Below are 15,313 nucleotides of genomic sequence, written 5' to 3'. Positions count from 1 at the left end.
ATAGGATAAAGTAGAGGAGGTTTTTTGGGCCTTGCAGCGCCGTTTACGGCTGTCTGCACGGTCTCTGTGTGACTGCAGCTCGCCCTGTAGTCTGTGAGCAGCCATAGCCTGGTTGTATCCAGCTCAGGGTTGTTCACTGCGTCATACCGTCAAATCAATTTTCCTTTTGTTTTAAGTAGTGCAGGCTGCTGCACATTTTTTCAAAAAATTCCTATTAGTGTCTTTCCACCCGTATCCAGCTAACTTGTGGATAAACACTACATAGGATAAAGTAGAGGAGGTTTTTTGGGCCTTGCAGCGCCGTTAATGGCTGTCTGCACGGTCTCCGTGTGACTGCAGCTCGCCCTGTAGTCTGTGAGCAGCCATAGCCTGGTTGTCTCCAGCTCAGGGTTCTTCACTGCGTCATACCGTAAAATCAATTTTCCTTTTGTTTTAAGTAGTGCAGGCTGCTGCACATTTTTTCAAAAAATTCCTATTAGTGTCTTTCCACCCGTATCCAGCTAACTTGTGGATAAACACTACATAGGATAAAGTAGAGGAGGTTTTTTGGGCCTTGCAGCGCCGTTAACGGCTGTCTGCACGGTCTCCGTGTGACTGCACCTCGCCCTGTAGTCTGTGAGCAGCCATAGCCTGGTTGTCTCCAGCTCAGGGTTCTTCACTGCGTCATACCGTAAAATCAATTTTCCTTTTGTTTTAAGTAGTGCAGGCTGCTGCACATTTTTTCAAAAAATTCCTATTAGTGTCTTTCCACCCGTATCCAGCTAACTTGTGGAAAAACACTACATAGGATAAAGTAGAGCAGGTTTTTTGGGCCTTGAAGCGCCGTTTACGGCTGTCTGCACGGTCTCCGTGTGACTGCAGCTCTCTCTGTTGTCAGTTCAGCCCCCCAAAAATAAATAAATAATAAAGTTCACCAAACACACCACTTTACATTTGTGTAGGCCACATTAGCTCATATTAAAGTCTAGTCCACACTTTAGATAATTATTGTTTCCTATACCTGTTAGGACTCGGAGCTTTTCAGGAATAAGCACACAAAGCCGTCAGTACTTTTCTGCTTATCTTTATCAGTCAACCAAGATGAAGAAGGCAGGGAGTAAGGCACGTGGGCGTGGGCGCGGAGCAGGGAGAGGACGTGGGGATTCTGTGCCTGCTGCGGGCACCGGTGACTCCTCAGCACCCAGTTTCACCAGGGAACAGTCCTTCATGCGCAGCTTTGTCGCAGAGCGCCGTTCACCGCTGCTGCGTGAAGACCAAATTGAAGCCGTTGTCGGATGGATGGCAGCTAACGCATCGACTTCAATTAGTGCCACATCCTCTCAGACACAGAGCACTGGAGAGCAGCCATCTGTCTCTTCACCACCTGCCAAATTGGCCAGGCAGACAGAGAGCCCAGGACAGGAGCCGTCTCTACTTCTGTTCTCTGAATCTCTTGGCTTGGAAACAGGGGGCCAGCCAAGCAGCATTGGAGAAATGGAAGAAGAGGCAGGGTGCAGTGATGCCCAACAGCTTTTTCTCTCTGAGTCTGAAGAGGCGGGTGGGCCAGTGCCTCCGGTCACCACATCGCAGGCCGCATCCGCTGATGATGACACTCAGGTGCCACTTTCTGGTGCATGCTCTGCTGCTGAGACTACCCAGGAGGAGCAGTTGGTGGCAGAGGGTAGTGTAGATGATGAGGTCCTTGACCCATCGTGGCGTGAGGGACAGGAAGGTGGTGGGAGCAGCTCCGAGGAAGAGATTCCTAGAACGGGCCAAAGAGGTAGAGGCAGGGGGAAGACTGCACAACCTGTAGCCTCCACTTTGGCACCCGTTAGGAGCATGTATGTTCCAAAAGCCAAAAAGGGCGCTCCCAAGACTTGCAGTGTCTGGCCCTTTTTTGACACAGTTGCAGATGACATTTGCTATGTCAAATGCAAGGTGTGTCATCACAAAGTCAAAAGAGGTCGAAATGTCAGCAACGTCAATACCTCCAACATGTGGAAACATGTGCGCAACAGGCACGCGGCGGAGTTAGAAAAACACACTGAAGAGCTTGGCCAACCAACAGCGGCAGCTACCACCTGTTCAGCTCGTGTTGCTTCTTCCTCCAGCTCACACGCAGCTGGTTCGGCTTCCTCCCAGGATCGCCATGGAAGAACCTCTGGCCCTGTTGTCCAGAGACCCGCTGTAATTCCACCCGCAGCACCACTTTCCCAGTCATCCACACACTCCCAGCCCAGTCTACAGCCATCGGTAGTACAGGCATGGGAGAAAAGGCGGCCTTTCTCATCAAACCACCCACAAGCACAGGCTCTGACTGCAGGCATTGCCAAACTTCTGTCACTGGAAATGCTGTCATTCAGGCTGGTGGAGATTGACAGCTTCCGTGACTTGATGTCATTGGCAGTCCCACAGTACAATGTGCCCAGCCGCTTTTACTTCAGCAGGCAAGCTGTCCCTGCCCTGCACAAGCATGTGGAGGGACACATAAAACACGCGCTACTGAATGCCGTCAGTAGCAAGGTCCACCTCACCACCGATGCGTGGACCAGTCAACATGGACAGGGGCAATACCTTTCCCTCACTGCCCATTGGGTTAATGTTGTTGAGCCGGGTACAGATCTTGCGAGTGGAGCAGGACGTGTCCTGCCCACTCCAAGGATTGCAGGAATCCATTCTGTACGCATTGACTCCTCCTCTTACACCAGTTCCTCAGAATCATCGCTGCAGGAGCCGTCACAGTCCACCTCCACATGGACCCGTGATGAACATTTACCTGTTACGACCGACATGAGCACAGCCGTGGCCAAACGTCAACAGGCCATCTTGAAATTAATTTCTTTGGGGAATCGAAGCCACACAGCGCAGGAGCTCTGGAATGCCATCAAGCAGGAGAGCGATGTGTGGTTTGTGCCAGCGAATCTCCAGCCAGGCATGGTAGTGTGTGATAATGGCCGAAATCTGGTGGCAGCTCTGGGCCTCGGCAACCTCACTCACATCTAATGTCTGGCACATGTGCTCAATTTGGTCGTGCAGAGTTTTTTGAGGGACTATCCGGATCTTGATGCACTGCTGCACAAGGTCCGCCTAGAGTGTGCTCACTTGCGGCGTTCCAGCACGGCAAAAGCGCGCATTGCGGCTCTGCAGCGCCGACACCACCTGCCGGAATATCGCATCATATGTGACCTACCTACCAGGTGGAATTCCACGTTACATATGTTGAAGCGGTTGTGTGAGCAGCAGCAAGCTGTAATGGAGTACCAGCTGCATCAGGCGCAAAGAAGTCGCACTCCGCGCCGTTCAGACTTCACAACCACAGAGTGGGCCACTATGAAGGACGTCTGCCAGGTTTTGCATCCCTTCGATTATTCCACGCGGATGGCGAGTGCAGATGATGCACTAGTCAGCATGACTGTCCCCCTTATCTGCCTGCTTGAAAAATCACTGCAAGCGCTAAGGGATGATGTTGTGGAAGAGGTGGAGGATGAGGATTCACCATTTCCATCATCTTCTGGACAGTCAGCGCCACGTGGTTCCTCACAAACGCGTAGGCAGGGGACACTTTGTGAGGAGGATGAGGAGGAGTCAATGGAGGAGGAAGACATCCGTCCAGAGGAGGGAGTTACACAATTGTCCAGTACTCAGTGTGTACAGCGAGGGTGGGGTGATGACGAGCGGGCAGAGATCACGCCTCCAGCAGGGGACAGCGTTTCTTGGCCAGTTGGCAGTCTGCAGCACATGGTGGATTACATGCTGCAGTGCCTGAGAAACGACAGCCGCATCGCCCACATTCTCAACATGTCTGATTATTGGGTGTTCACCCTCCTCGATCCTCGCTACCGGGACAACGTAGAAAGCCTCATCACACCGTTGAACCGGGAGCGAAAAATGCGGGAGTACCAAGACACACTGGTGAATTCCATCATCTTCTCCATTCCAAGTGAGAGAAGTGCTGCTAGTGCATTACAAAGCAGCTCAGTGCGTCCAGGCAGTGGTGGAGGCTCTGCACAAAGAGGGAGCAGAAGCAGTGCCTCTGCCCAAGGCAAGACCAGTATGGCCCAACTGTGGCACAGTTTTCTGTGCCCGCCACAAAAGTCTACACCATCACAGACGGCTCCAGTCAGCAGGAGGCAACGGTTCCGTCAGATGGTGACAGACTACATGTCTTGCCCTCTTGCTGTACTCCCAGACGGCTCTTCACCTTTCAAGTTTTGGGTCTCAAAGCTGGATACATGGCCAGAGCTAAGCCAGTATGCATTGGAGGTGCTGGCTTGCCCTGCGGCTAGTGTTTTATCGGAACGTGTCTTTAGTGCTGCAGGTGGTGTACTAACTGACCGTCGCATGCGACTATCCTCCGATAACGTTGACCGGCTTACTTTCCTGAAAATGAACAAGGCCTGGATCTCGCAGGAATTTGCCACTCCTCTTCATGATTAAATAATTAGGTGACTGTCTACGTTATCCAGGTCTCCTGTTGTGTTCATCTTTCTACCACCTGAACTTAAATTCCTGGGCTCCAACACCGCCAGTTGAGGCTCAGAAGTGCCGTCTGCACAGTCAAAACATACGACCCAGTGTTATTGGGTTTCAGTAACGTCAGCTGATCCCCAGCTGTATAGCCGGCAATGTGTCCTGCGACCGCCACGCTGACACAACAACTGAAATGTAAGGGAACCTGTCCCCCCCCCAAGGCGTTTGTTACTGAAAGAGCCACCTTGTGCAGCAGTAATGATGCACAAGGAAAAGGTAGCTATTTTTGTTTAGTTCCTTGCACACGCAGAACTTAACACTTATAAAATGTGTCCACTGATACCGTAAAACCGTCCCGGAGGTGGGACTTTCCTTCGTAATGTGACGCAGCACAGCCGTCATTCTTACCCCCCCAGCGCCGTGCGCCGGCTCCTCAGCGTTGTTTGATTCTGTCTCGAAGCCTGTGCTGTTATGTTATCCCTTGGCCAGGCACACTTAGCGCTGCCCCTCTTCTGACATCATTTGGTGTCAGGCTGGCTGCGCCTGTGCGGCCGCGCTGGACGAGAGCCCGCCTCCCACTGGGGGCCTGAGATCCATGGACATGCGCAGTGCATATCTCAACTTCCGCCTCTCACACATCTCCATACGGCTTCTTCAGACTATGCGCCGTCAGCTGATCCCTAATAGCATGCCACGGCCGTGACGCCGCACAGTCTGAAGAAGCCGTAGGGTGGGGAGTGAGAGGCGACGATATGCACTGCGCATGGCCACGGATCCCAGGCCCGCGGTGGGATTACATTAGACGACACTGCGAGGCGGGCTCTCGGCCAGCGCGGCCGCACAGGCGCAGCCAGCCTGACACCAAATGATGTCAGAAGATGGGCAGCGCTAAGTGTGCCTGGCCAAGGGATAACATAACAGCACAGGCTTCGAGACAGAATCAAACAATGCTGAGGACCCTGGGCACGGCGCCGGGGGGGTAAGAATGACGGCTGTGCTGCGTCATATTACGAAGGAATGTCCCACCTCCGGGATGGTCTCACGGTATCAGGGGACACATTTTATAAGTGTTTAGTTCTGTGTTTGCAAGGAGCATAATGAAAAGATCCACCTTTTCCTTTTGCATCCTTTGTGCTGCACAAGCTGGCTCTTTCAGCTACAAACGCCTTGGGGGGGGTTAAAGGTTCCCTTTAGACTTTCTCCAATCAGGCTTCGGCCTACACTGTGTTCCTCTGCTCCTCCTGCTGTCCCTGGGCTCCAACACTGCTAGTTGCCGTCCAGAAGTGCTGTCCGCACAGTCCCAACAGTCCCTCCTCTGTTATTGGGGTTCAGTAACGTCAGCTGTTCCCCAGCTGTGTGTGTGGCAATCCCTCCTATCTCCTCCACCTCCTCCTCCTGCTGCTGTCCCTGGGCTCCAACACCGCTAGTTGCCGTCCAGAAGTGCTGTCCGCACAGTCCCAACAGTCCCTCCTCTGTTATTGGGGTTCAGTAACGTCAGCTGTTCCCCAGCTGTGTGTGTGGCAATCCCTCCTATCTCCTCCACCTCCTCCTCCTCCTGCTGTCCCTGGGCTCCAACACCGCTAGTTGCCGTCCAGAAGTGCTGTCCGCACAGTCCCAACAGTCCCTCCTCTGTTATTGGGGTTCAATAACGTCAGCTGTTCCCCAGCTGTGTGTGTGGCAATCCCTCCTATCTCCTCCACCTCCTCCTCCTGCTGCTGTCCCTGGGCTCCAACACCGCAAGTTGCCATCCAGAAGTGCTGTCCGCACAGTCCCAACAGTCCCTCCTCTGTTATTGGGGTTCAGTAACGTCAGCTGTTCCCCAGCTGTGTGTGTGGCAATCCCTCCTATCTCCTCCACCTCCTCCTCCTGCTGCTGTCCCTGGGCTCCAACACCGCTAGTTGCCATCCAGAAGTGCTGTCCGCACAGTCCCAACAGTCCCTCCTCTGTTATTGGGGTTCAGTAACGTCAGCTGTTCCCCAGCTGTGTGTGTGGCAATCCCTCCTATCTCCTCCACCTCCTCCTCCTGCTGCTGTCCCTGGGCTCCAACACCGCTAGTTGCCGTCCAGAAGTGCTGTCTGTACAGTCACAACAGTCCCTCCTCTGTTATTGGGGTTCAGTAACGTCAGCTGTTCCCCAGCTGTGTGTGTGGCAATCCCTCCTATCTCCTCCACCTCCTCCTCCTGCTGCTGTCCCTGGGCTCCAACACCGCTAGTTGCCGTCCAGAAGTGCTGTCCGCACAGTCCCAACAGTCCCTCCTCTGTTATTAGGGTTCAGTAACATCAGCTGTTCCCCAGCTGTGTGTGTGGCAATCCCTCCTATCTCCTCCACCTCCTCCTCCTGCTGCTGTCCCTGGGCTCCAACACTGCAAGTTGCCGTCCAGAAGTGCTGTCCGCACAGTCCCAACAGTCCCTCCTCTGTTATTGGGGTTCAGTAACGTCAGCTGTTCCCCAGCTGTGTGTGTGGCAATCCCTCCTATCTCCTCCACCTCCTCCTCCTCCTGCTATCCCTGGGCTCCAACACGGCTAGTTGCCGTCCAGAAGTGCTGTCCGCACAGTCCCAACAGTCCCTCCTCTGTTATTGGGGTTCAGTAACGTCAGCTGTTCCCCAGCTGTGTGTGTGGCAATCCCTCCTATCTCCTCCACCTCCTCCTCCTCCTGCTGTCACTGGGCTCCAACACCGCTAGTTGCCGTCCAGAAGTGCTGTCCGCACAGAGCCAAACACCTCGCCAATGTGTTAGTGGGGTTCAGTAATGCCTGCTGCTCCCCTGCTGTGTATACGGCAACGTGTCCTGCGACCGCCACGCAGGCACAACAAGTTAAATTTAAGGGAACCTGTCCCCCCCAGGCGTTTGTTACTGAAGGAGACACCTTGTGCAGCAGTAATGATGCAAAGGGAAAAAGTGCCTCTTTTCGTGGTGCTCCTTGCACATGCTGAACCTAACACTTTTGAAATGTGTCCCCTCACACGGTTAAACCGTCCGGTCGGTGGAACTTTCCTTTGTCATGTGACGCAGCACAGCCGTCATTCTTACCCCCTTGGCGCCGTGCGCCTCCTCCTCAGCGTTGTTTGAATCTGTCCCGGAGTCTGCGCTGTTATGTTATCCCTTGGCCAGGCACACTTAGCGCTGCCCGTCTTCTGACATCATTTGGTGTCAGGATGGCTGCGCCTGTGCGGCCGCGCTGGACGAGATCCCGCCTCGTAGTGTCTTCTGATTTAATCCCGCTGCGGACCTGTGATCCATGGACATTAGCAGTGCCAATGTGTCAGTGGGGTTCAGCACCGCCAGCTGTTCCCCTGCTGTGTAGCCGTCAACGTGTCCTGCAACAGCCATGCAGACACAAAGCTGCCGCCAGTGCAGGCTTCGGCCTACACTCTGCTCCCTCTCCTCCTGCTGACCCTGGGCTCTAACACCGCCAGTTGGTGCCCAGTACTGCTAGCTGCACAGAGAAAAACACCCGCCAATGTGTCAGTGGGGTTCAGCACTGCCAGCTGTTCCCCTGCTGTGTAGCCGGCATCGTGTCCTGCAAAAGCCACGCAGACACAAGAACTGAAATTGAAGGGAACCTGTCCCCCCTCCCCCAGGTGTTTGTATGTTTTACAGCCACCTTGTACAGCAGTAATGCTGCATGTGTGCAAGGTGGCTCATAAACTTATTCTCCTTGCACACGTGGAACAGAACACGTCTACAATGTGTCCCCTGAGACCATTAAAACGTCCCTGAGGTGTGACTTTCCTTTGTAATGACACGCAACAACCCCCTTGGTAGCGCAGCCCTTCTTCTGACATCATTGTTTGGCTGGCTGCACCTCTGCGGCCGCCCTGCCCGACACAATGCCCCTCGGTGTCTTATTTATTTTGACTGCAAGAGTGTGATTGACGGGCATGAGCAGTGCATATCTTTCGCCAGGCTGTCACTCAGCTCCTTCCGCTTTCTTCAGACTGTGCGGCTTCATGGCCGTGGCATGCGATAAGGCATCAGCTGACGCCGCACAGTCTGTAGCAGGTGTAAGGACACGAGCGAGAGGCGAACATATGTACTGCGCCAGGCCATGAATCCCAGCCCCGCAGTGTGAAACATTGTAAAGACACTGCGGGGCTGGGATTCATGGGCATCACGAACCGCACCAGCCGACATGAAATGATGTCAGAAGACGGGCAGCGCATGGCCAAGGGAAAACGCAACAACGCAGACTCCTGTACATCAAAATGCGATGCTCAGGAGGCTGCGCCAAGCACCAAGATGGTATTTTTGCCAGCTGTGCTGCGTCTCATTACGAAGGGAACTCCCGCCTCCAAGACAGATTGACTGTATAAGGGCCAAAATGTTGGACGTGTTTCATTCAGCTTGTGCAAGGAACAAAATTAAAAGAGCAACCTTTGACTTGTGCAGCACTACTGCTGCATAAGGCGTGGCTCTTCTAGTTTGTAACACCTGAGGGGGGGTTAAAGGTTACCTTTAAAATTGGTTCCATTAGGCTTCGGCCTACACTCTGCTCCCTCTCCTCCTGCTGACCCTGGGCTCTAACACCGCCAGTTGGGGCCCGGTACTGCTAGCTGCACAGAGAAAAACACCCGCCAATGTGTCAGTGGGGTTCAGCACCGCCAGCTGTTCCCTTGCTGTGTAGCCGGCAACGTGTCCTGCAACAGCCACGCAGACTCAAAGCTGCCGCCAGTGCAGGCTTCGGCCTACACTCTGCTCCCTCTCCTCCTGCTGACCCTGGGCTCTAACACCACCAGTTGGTGCCCAGTACTGCTAGCTGCACAGAGAAAATCACCCGCCAATGTGTCAGTGGGGTTCAGCACTGCCAGCTGTTCCCCTGCTGTGTAGCCGGCATCGTGTCCTGCAAAAGCCACGCAGACACAAGAACTGAAATTGAAGGGAACCTGTCCCCCCTCCCTCAGGTGTTTGTATGTTTTACAGCCACCTTGTACAGCAGTAATGCTGCATGTGTGCAAGGTGGCTCATAAACTTATTCTCCTTGCACACGTGGAACAGAACACGTCTACAATGTGTCCCCTGAGACCATTAAAACGTCCCTAAGGTGTGACTTTCCTTTGTAATGACACGCAACAACCCCCTTGGTAGCGCAGCCCTTCTTCTGACATCATTGTTTGGCTGGCTGCGCCTCTGCGGCCGCCCTGCCCGACACAATGCCCCTCGGTGTCTTATTTATTTTGACTGCGAGGGTGTGATTGACGGGCATGAGCAGTGCATATCTTCGCCAGGCTGTCACTCTGCTCCTTTCGCCTTCTTCAGACTGTGCGGCTTCATGGCCGTGGCATGCGATAAGGGATCAGCTGACGCCGCACAGTCTGTAGCAGGTGTAAGGACACGAGCGAGAGGCGAACATATGTACTGCGCCAGGCCATGAATCCCAGCCCCGCAGTGTGAAACACTGTAAAGACACTGCAGGGCTGGGATTCATGGGCATCGCGAACCGCACCAGCCGACATGAAATGATGTCAGAAGACGGGCAGCGCATGGCCAAGGGATAACACAACAACGCAGACTCCTGTACAGCAAAATGCGATGCTCAGGAGGCCGCGCCAAGCACCAAGTTGGTATTTTTGCCAGCTGTGCTGCGTCTCATTACAAAGGGAACTCCCGCCTCCAAGACAGATTGACTGTATAAGGGCCAAAATGTTGTACATGTTTCATTCAGCTTGTGCAAGGAACAAAATTAAAAGAGCAACCTTTGACTTGTGCAGTACTACTGCTGCATAAGGCGTGGCTCTTCTAGTTTGTAACACCTGAGGGGGGGTTAAAGGTTACCTTTAACCCCTTCATGACCTTGGGATTTTTCGTTTTTCCGTTTTCGTTTTTCGCTCCCCTCCTTCACAGAGCCATAACTTTTTTATTTTCCCGTCAATTTGGCCATGTGAGGGCTTATTTTTTGCGGGACGAGTTGTACTTTTGATTGACATCATTGGTTTTACCATGTCGTGTACTAGAAAACGGGAAAAAAATTCCAAGTGCAGTGAAATTGCAAAAAAAGTGCAATCCCACACTTGTTTTTTGCTTGCCTATTTTGCTAGGTTCACTAAATGCTAAAACTGACCTACCATTATGATTCTCCAGGTCAGTACGAGTTCATAGACACCTCACATGTCTAGGTTATGTTTTACCTAAGTGGTGAAAAAAAATTCCAAACTTTGCAAAAAAAAAAAAAAAATTGCGCCATTTTCCGATACTTGTAGCGTCTCCATTTTTCGTGATCTGGGGTCAGGTGAGGGCTTATTTTTTGCGTGCCGAGCTGGCGTTTTTAATTATAGCATTTTGGTGCAGATATGTTCTTTTGATCGCCCGTTATTACATTTTAATGCGATCATGTGACGGGGGTCGGCGATGACGTCATATCCGGCCGCCCGGCCGGATGCGGTAGTTAAATGCCGCTGTCTGCGTTTGACAGCGGCATTTAACTAGTTAATAGGCACGGGCAGATCGCGATTCTGCCCGCGCCTATTGCGGGCACATGTCAGCTGTTCAAAACAGCTGACATGTCCCGGCTTTGATGCGGGCTCACCGTGGAGCCCTGCATCAAAGCAGGGGAGCTGACCTCGGACGGTATAGTACGTCCGAGGTCAGTAAGGGGTTAAAATTGGTTCCATTAGGCTTCGGCCTACACTCTGCTCCCCGTGCAGATCATGGGCTCTAACACCGCCAGTTGGTGCCCCGAAGTGCTGGCTGCACAGAGAAAAACACCCGCCAATGTGTCAGTGGGGTTCAGCACCGCCAGCTGTTCCCCTGCTGTGTTGCCGGCAACGTGTCCTGCAACAGCCACGCAGACACAACAGACCTACAAATGCCTCCAGTGCAGGCTTCGGCCTACACTCTGCTCCCCCTGCTGACCCTTTGCTCCAACACCGCTAGTTGGGGCTCTAGGAAGACAAGCTTGAATAGGTCCCCATCCTGGTTCCAGCACCGTCAGCTGGTTCCGGCCAGAGCCTTTGGCTTAGGTGCCTCCTTCTGGGTATCCGAGTTCCACCAACGTCAGGTGGTCCTTGGTAGTGCTTTCAGGCACGGGTACCTCCTGCTTAGTAACCGGGTTCCAGTAACGTCAGCTGGTCCTCAGTAGTTCCATTGGCTCTTGGACCTTCGGCTACCCATCCGGGTTCCAGTACCGTCAGCTGGTTCTCGGCAGTGTCTTTTGCTCTTGTACCTTCTGCTCCCCATCCTGGTTCCAGTACCATCAGCTGGTTCCGGGCAGAGCCTTTGGCTTAGGTGCCTCCCTCTGGGTATCCGAGTTCCACCAACGTCAGGTGGTCCTTGGTAGTGCTTTCAGGCACGGGTACCTCCTGCTTAGTAACCGGGTTCTAGTAACGTCAGCTGGTCCTCGGTAGTTCCATTGGCTCTTGGACCTTCGGGTAGCCATCCGAGTTCCAGTTCCATCAGCTGTTTCTCAGCATTTTCTCAGCCTTCTTGTACCTTCTGCTACATTTCCAAGTTCAAGACCCTAAAGACGATGACCCGGAAGACCACCCCTAAGATGACAACGACACCAGAGACGACAACCACTGAGATGACGACGACACTGGAGACGATGACCCTGAAGACCACCCCGATGACGACGACCCCGGAGACGACGACCCTGGAGACGAAGACGACCTGGAAGACCGAGAAGCAGAAGAACAAGAGGCTGCAGAACAAAGAGCAGAAGAACATTAAGCATGAGACTAAATATCAGAGCAAAAGATATTATCTAAATTATAAGCAGAAGAAGACTAAGCAGTGTATGGGGGTGAGTCCGTTCCTCCTCGTGGTGCCCCTGGATAAAGCCTGATGCTGCAGGCCAAACTGAACGCGGACAAATGTAACTGTTTTGTGACAGGCAGAATGGAAGGTGTAATCTTCAAACTTTTATAGATAACAACTACGGGAATGCCTGTCACAAATAAGAATATGATGAAGAAGTTGAATATGAAGAAGATAATAGTTAAATAAAAAGAATATGAACAATGTAACAAAAAAAAAATAGGTAGAAGATGAAGAAGAAGATGAATAAGGTGAAGAAGTTGATGTCAAAGAAGCTGATGATGAGGATAATGAAGAAGAAAGTGTGGGAGAAGTAAAAAAGTAGGTGAAGGGCGTGGAAGTAGTGAAACATCAATATCTGACAAAATTAAAAAAAAATTAACATAGTCAAAATCTTTCTAACGCCGAACGTCATAAAAAACAAAACAAAATCCTGCTATTCTATTAGATTGGGCTAAACCTCTGTGCCTTTAATGTCTCCGCCACCTCCCCCAATACATCCTACATTATTCTTAGTTGTTTTCCTTCATGTAGAATGAACCTACAAGTTAAGAAAGGGTTTATTTTAATTCCAATATTTTCGTCCCATTGACTTGCATTGGGATCGGGTATCGGTATCGGATTAGAGCCGATACTTTGACGGTATCGGCCGATACTTTCCGATACCGATACTTTCCGATATCGGAAGGTATCGCTCAACACTAGTCACGATACATGCATAGAGAGTCCAACAAACAAGCTCTCCGTGCCTGACTTGAGCCAAGACTTTATCACACCTTCGGATTATAGGGTGGTGCAGTCATCCATGGTAAGGGACTAATAGGGACATTCTGGCTACGAACAGGAGGACAAAAGTTCTGGATTTATTTTGTAAGTTTGAAAATTAAGACGTTTATGTTGAACTTTCTTGATGAGAAAGTTTCTGCCTTACAGGAGACATTAGCTGCATTCTCTGTGAACTTTGAGGGGGTGATAAACATTGGCATAAGTGTCTGTACAAGTTTCTCCAGCTTCAAAAAAAATCATGGATGCATTAAACTTTTATTTTCTTTACAGAAAAAAGTGCCCTATTTGTAGGGACTGTCTCGGAATTTCTGAATGGTTGACAACCCTTCTCGACATATGGCCACGGAGGAAAGCAATTTGCTGCTGTGAGCTGATGAATAATAGACTTAAAATCATTACTGAATGGTGAAGGCTACTGGAGTGGCCCTGCTACAGCAATAGGATATTTAACTGATGAACAGTGATTATTTTTGCACCATTTTGTGCTATCAGAAAACTTTCTTAAAAGTATATACAACCCAATTTAAAACAATAGTATTTGTAAGTGAGCAGTGTTGAGCAAAAAGATTCACAGAACATCGGTCCTGTGGCCATGTCTGTAGTGTATGACTGGCGGACTGGAGCCCTAGCAATCTCCCCTTACCCGCCAGCATCCCACAATCTCTTTTTTTTAGTAGGTCCAGAACAATGTTATCATTGCGGCATGACACATGAATGACATTGCATCAGGCCAACTAATCAGAAAAAGCATTTGAGGATGCCAGCAGGTAGGTTAAAGTTTCAGGTCTCTGGTCAGTAGCTACCGACTACTAACATGACTGTTGGATGAGGGTCTTGTGATTCTGAGACAGAACTGAAAAATAAATTTACAGTAGATGTTTTAATTTTACAATTTTCAAGTTTTATTTCCAATGGACTACTTATGTAATATGTATGATATTCATACATCTGGATACAGAAATGACATTATCATCCACAAATCCAACATTCTGATTTTTTTTGTAAAGATTAACTTCTGAACTTCAGAACATTCACAGTAAGTTGAACTTTTAATTTGTTTATCTGTATAACTTTTTGTTACATCCTTATTTTTTGCTTTTCAGTTTTAATTGGTTGTTTTGCACAATGTCTTGACACTGATGAATTTGGAATTTGCATAATATCCATTGAACTGACACAGCTACAAGAATCTATTTCATGCCTGATTAAATCATTTGTCTGAACTTGTCCAGAAACATATAACACTATTAGATGTCACATTTTTATCTGCATTACAGAAAGGTTTTTGTCTAGACTTCAACAAATACATTTTTTGAGATTAGCAGCAAAAATAGCAAAACATAATGCTGGATTTCAAGTTGTTACAAGTATTAGACCTTTAAATGGCCAACGAAAATACTGAACGTTTGTTGTTTGTCCCCTTAAATTGTTCAATTCTTATTGCCTCGGTGTGATGGTTAGGCAAACATTTCCTTTACAATACCCATAGAAAAGTATGTTCCTTATTGCTGTTTATACCAAGGAATAGGCCACCATGTGATACATGGATTCCCCAGGTGGGCCAAAGTTAGAGATGCAGTAAGATAGCATATTTTCGCCCTTGCTAATACATGGGAGAGTTCCAGATACTTTATTTATTTGCATTTCCTAACAGGGTAGGTTTCCGAGATGATCAAAAAAATAGGCATGACCGTGGTTTAGAAACCAGGTCAGTAGTTAATGTCTATTGACCAGAGCCTTGCAAACATCTTCCTACCTGTTAGAATCCCAGGCGCCTCTCCAGACATGTATACCTGGTAAGTTGTCATCATTGCAGCAAGACGCGGAGATGTTGAGCTGGGTCTACTTTTCGGAAGAGGTCCCAGTGATGCCAGTATTTAGGAGAAGGGCAAGATGGCTTTGGACAGTGGCTATAAGCCAACAACAAGGCTGCTGTACAATTGTCCTGTGAATCGTCATATACTCGGCTCTAAAAGATAGAAAACAATATTGATATTTGTCTGACTTGATAATGCTCAGTTACGTTCACGCTTAGATTTTTTCTGCTTCTTGTCTAAAATGGTTCCCCTGAATCACAATTTATTCCCTATCCACTGGATAGGAAATAAGTAGCTGGTCCATTTGCTAGGACACCCCAAAAATTTAAAGTATAAGACATGCTCTATTTTTGCTCCTTTCATTCCCTGTGGGACTTCCAGAGAAAACAAAGTACAGTGCTTGACTATTTCTGGCAGTTTCGTTGAGAGGAGCATGCGCATCTCCCCCTTCATTCAAGACTGGCCACCTCCAAAGCCCCATTCTCTGAGTTCTATATTCCTGTTCTAG

This window comes from Ranitomeya variabilis, chromosome 1 (genome assembly GCF_051348905.1).
Source record: "Ranitomeya variabilis isolate aRanVar5 chromosome 1, aRanVar5.hap1, whole genome shotgun sequence".
NCBI lineage: Eukaryota > Metazoa > Chordata > Amphibia > Anura > Dendrobatidae > Ranitomeya > Ranitomeya variabilis.
This window is presented reverse-complemented; position numbering follows the sequence as displayed.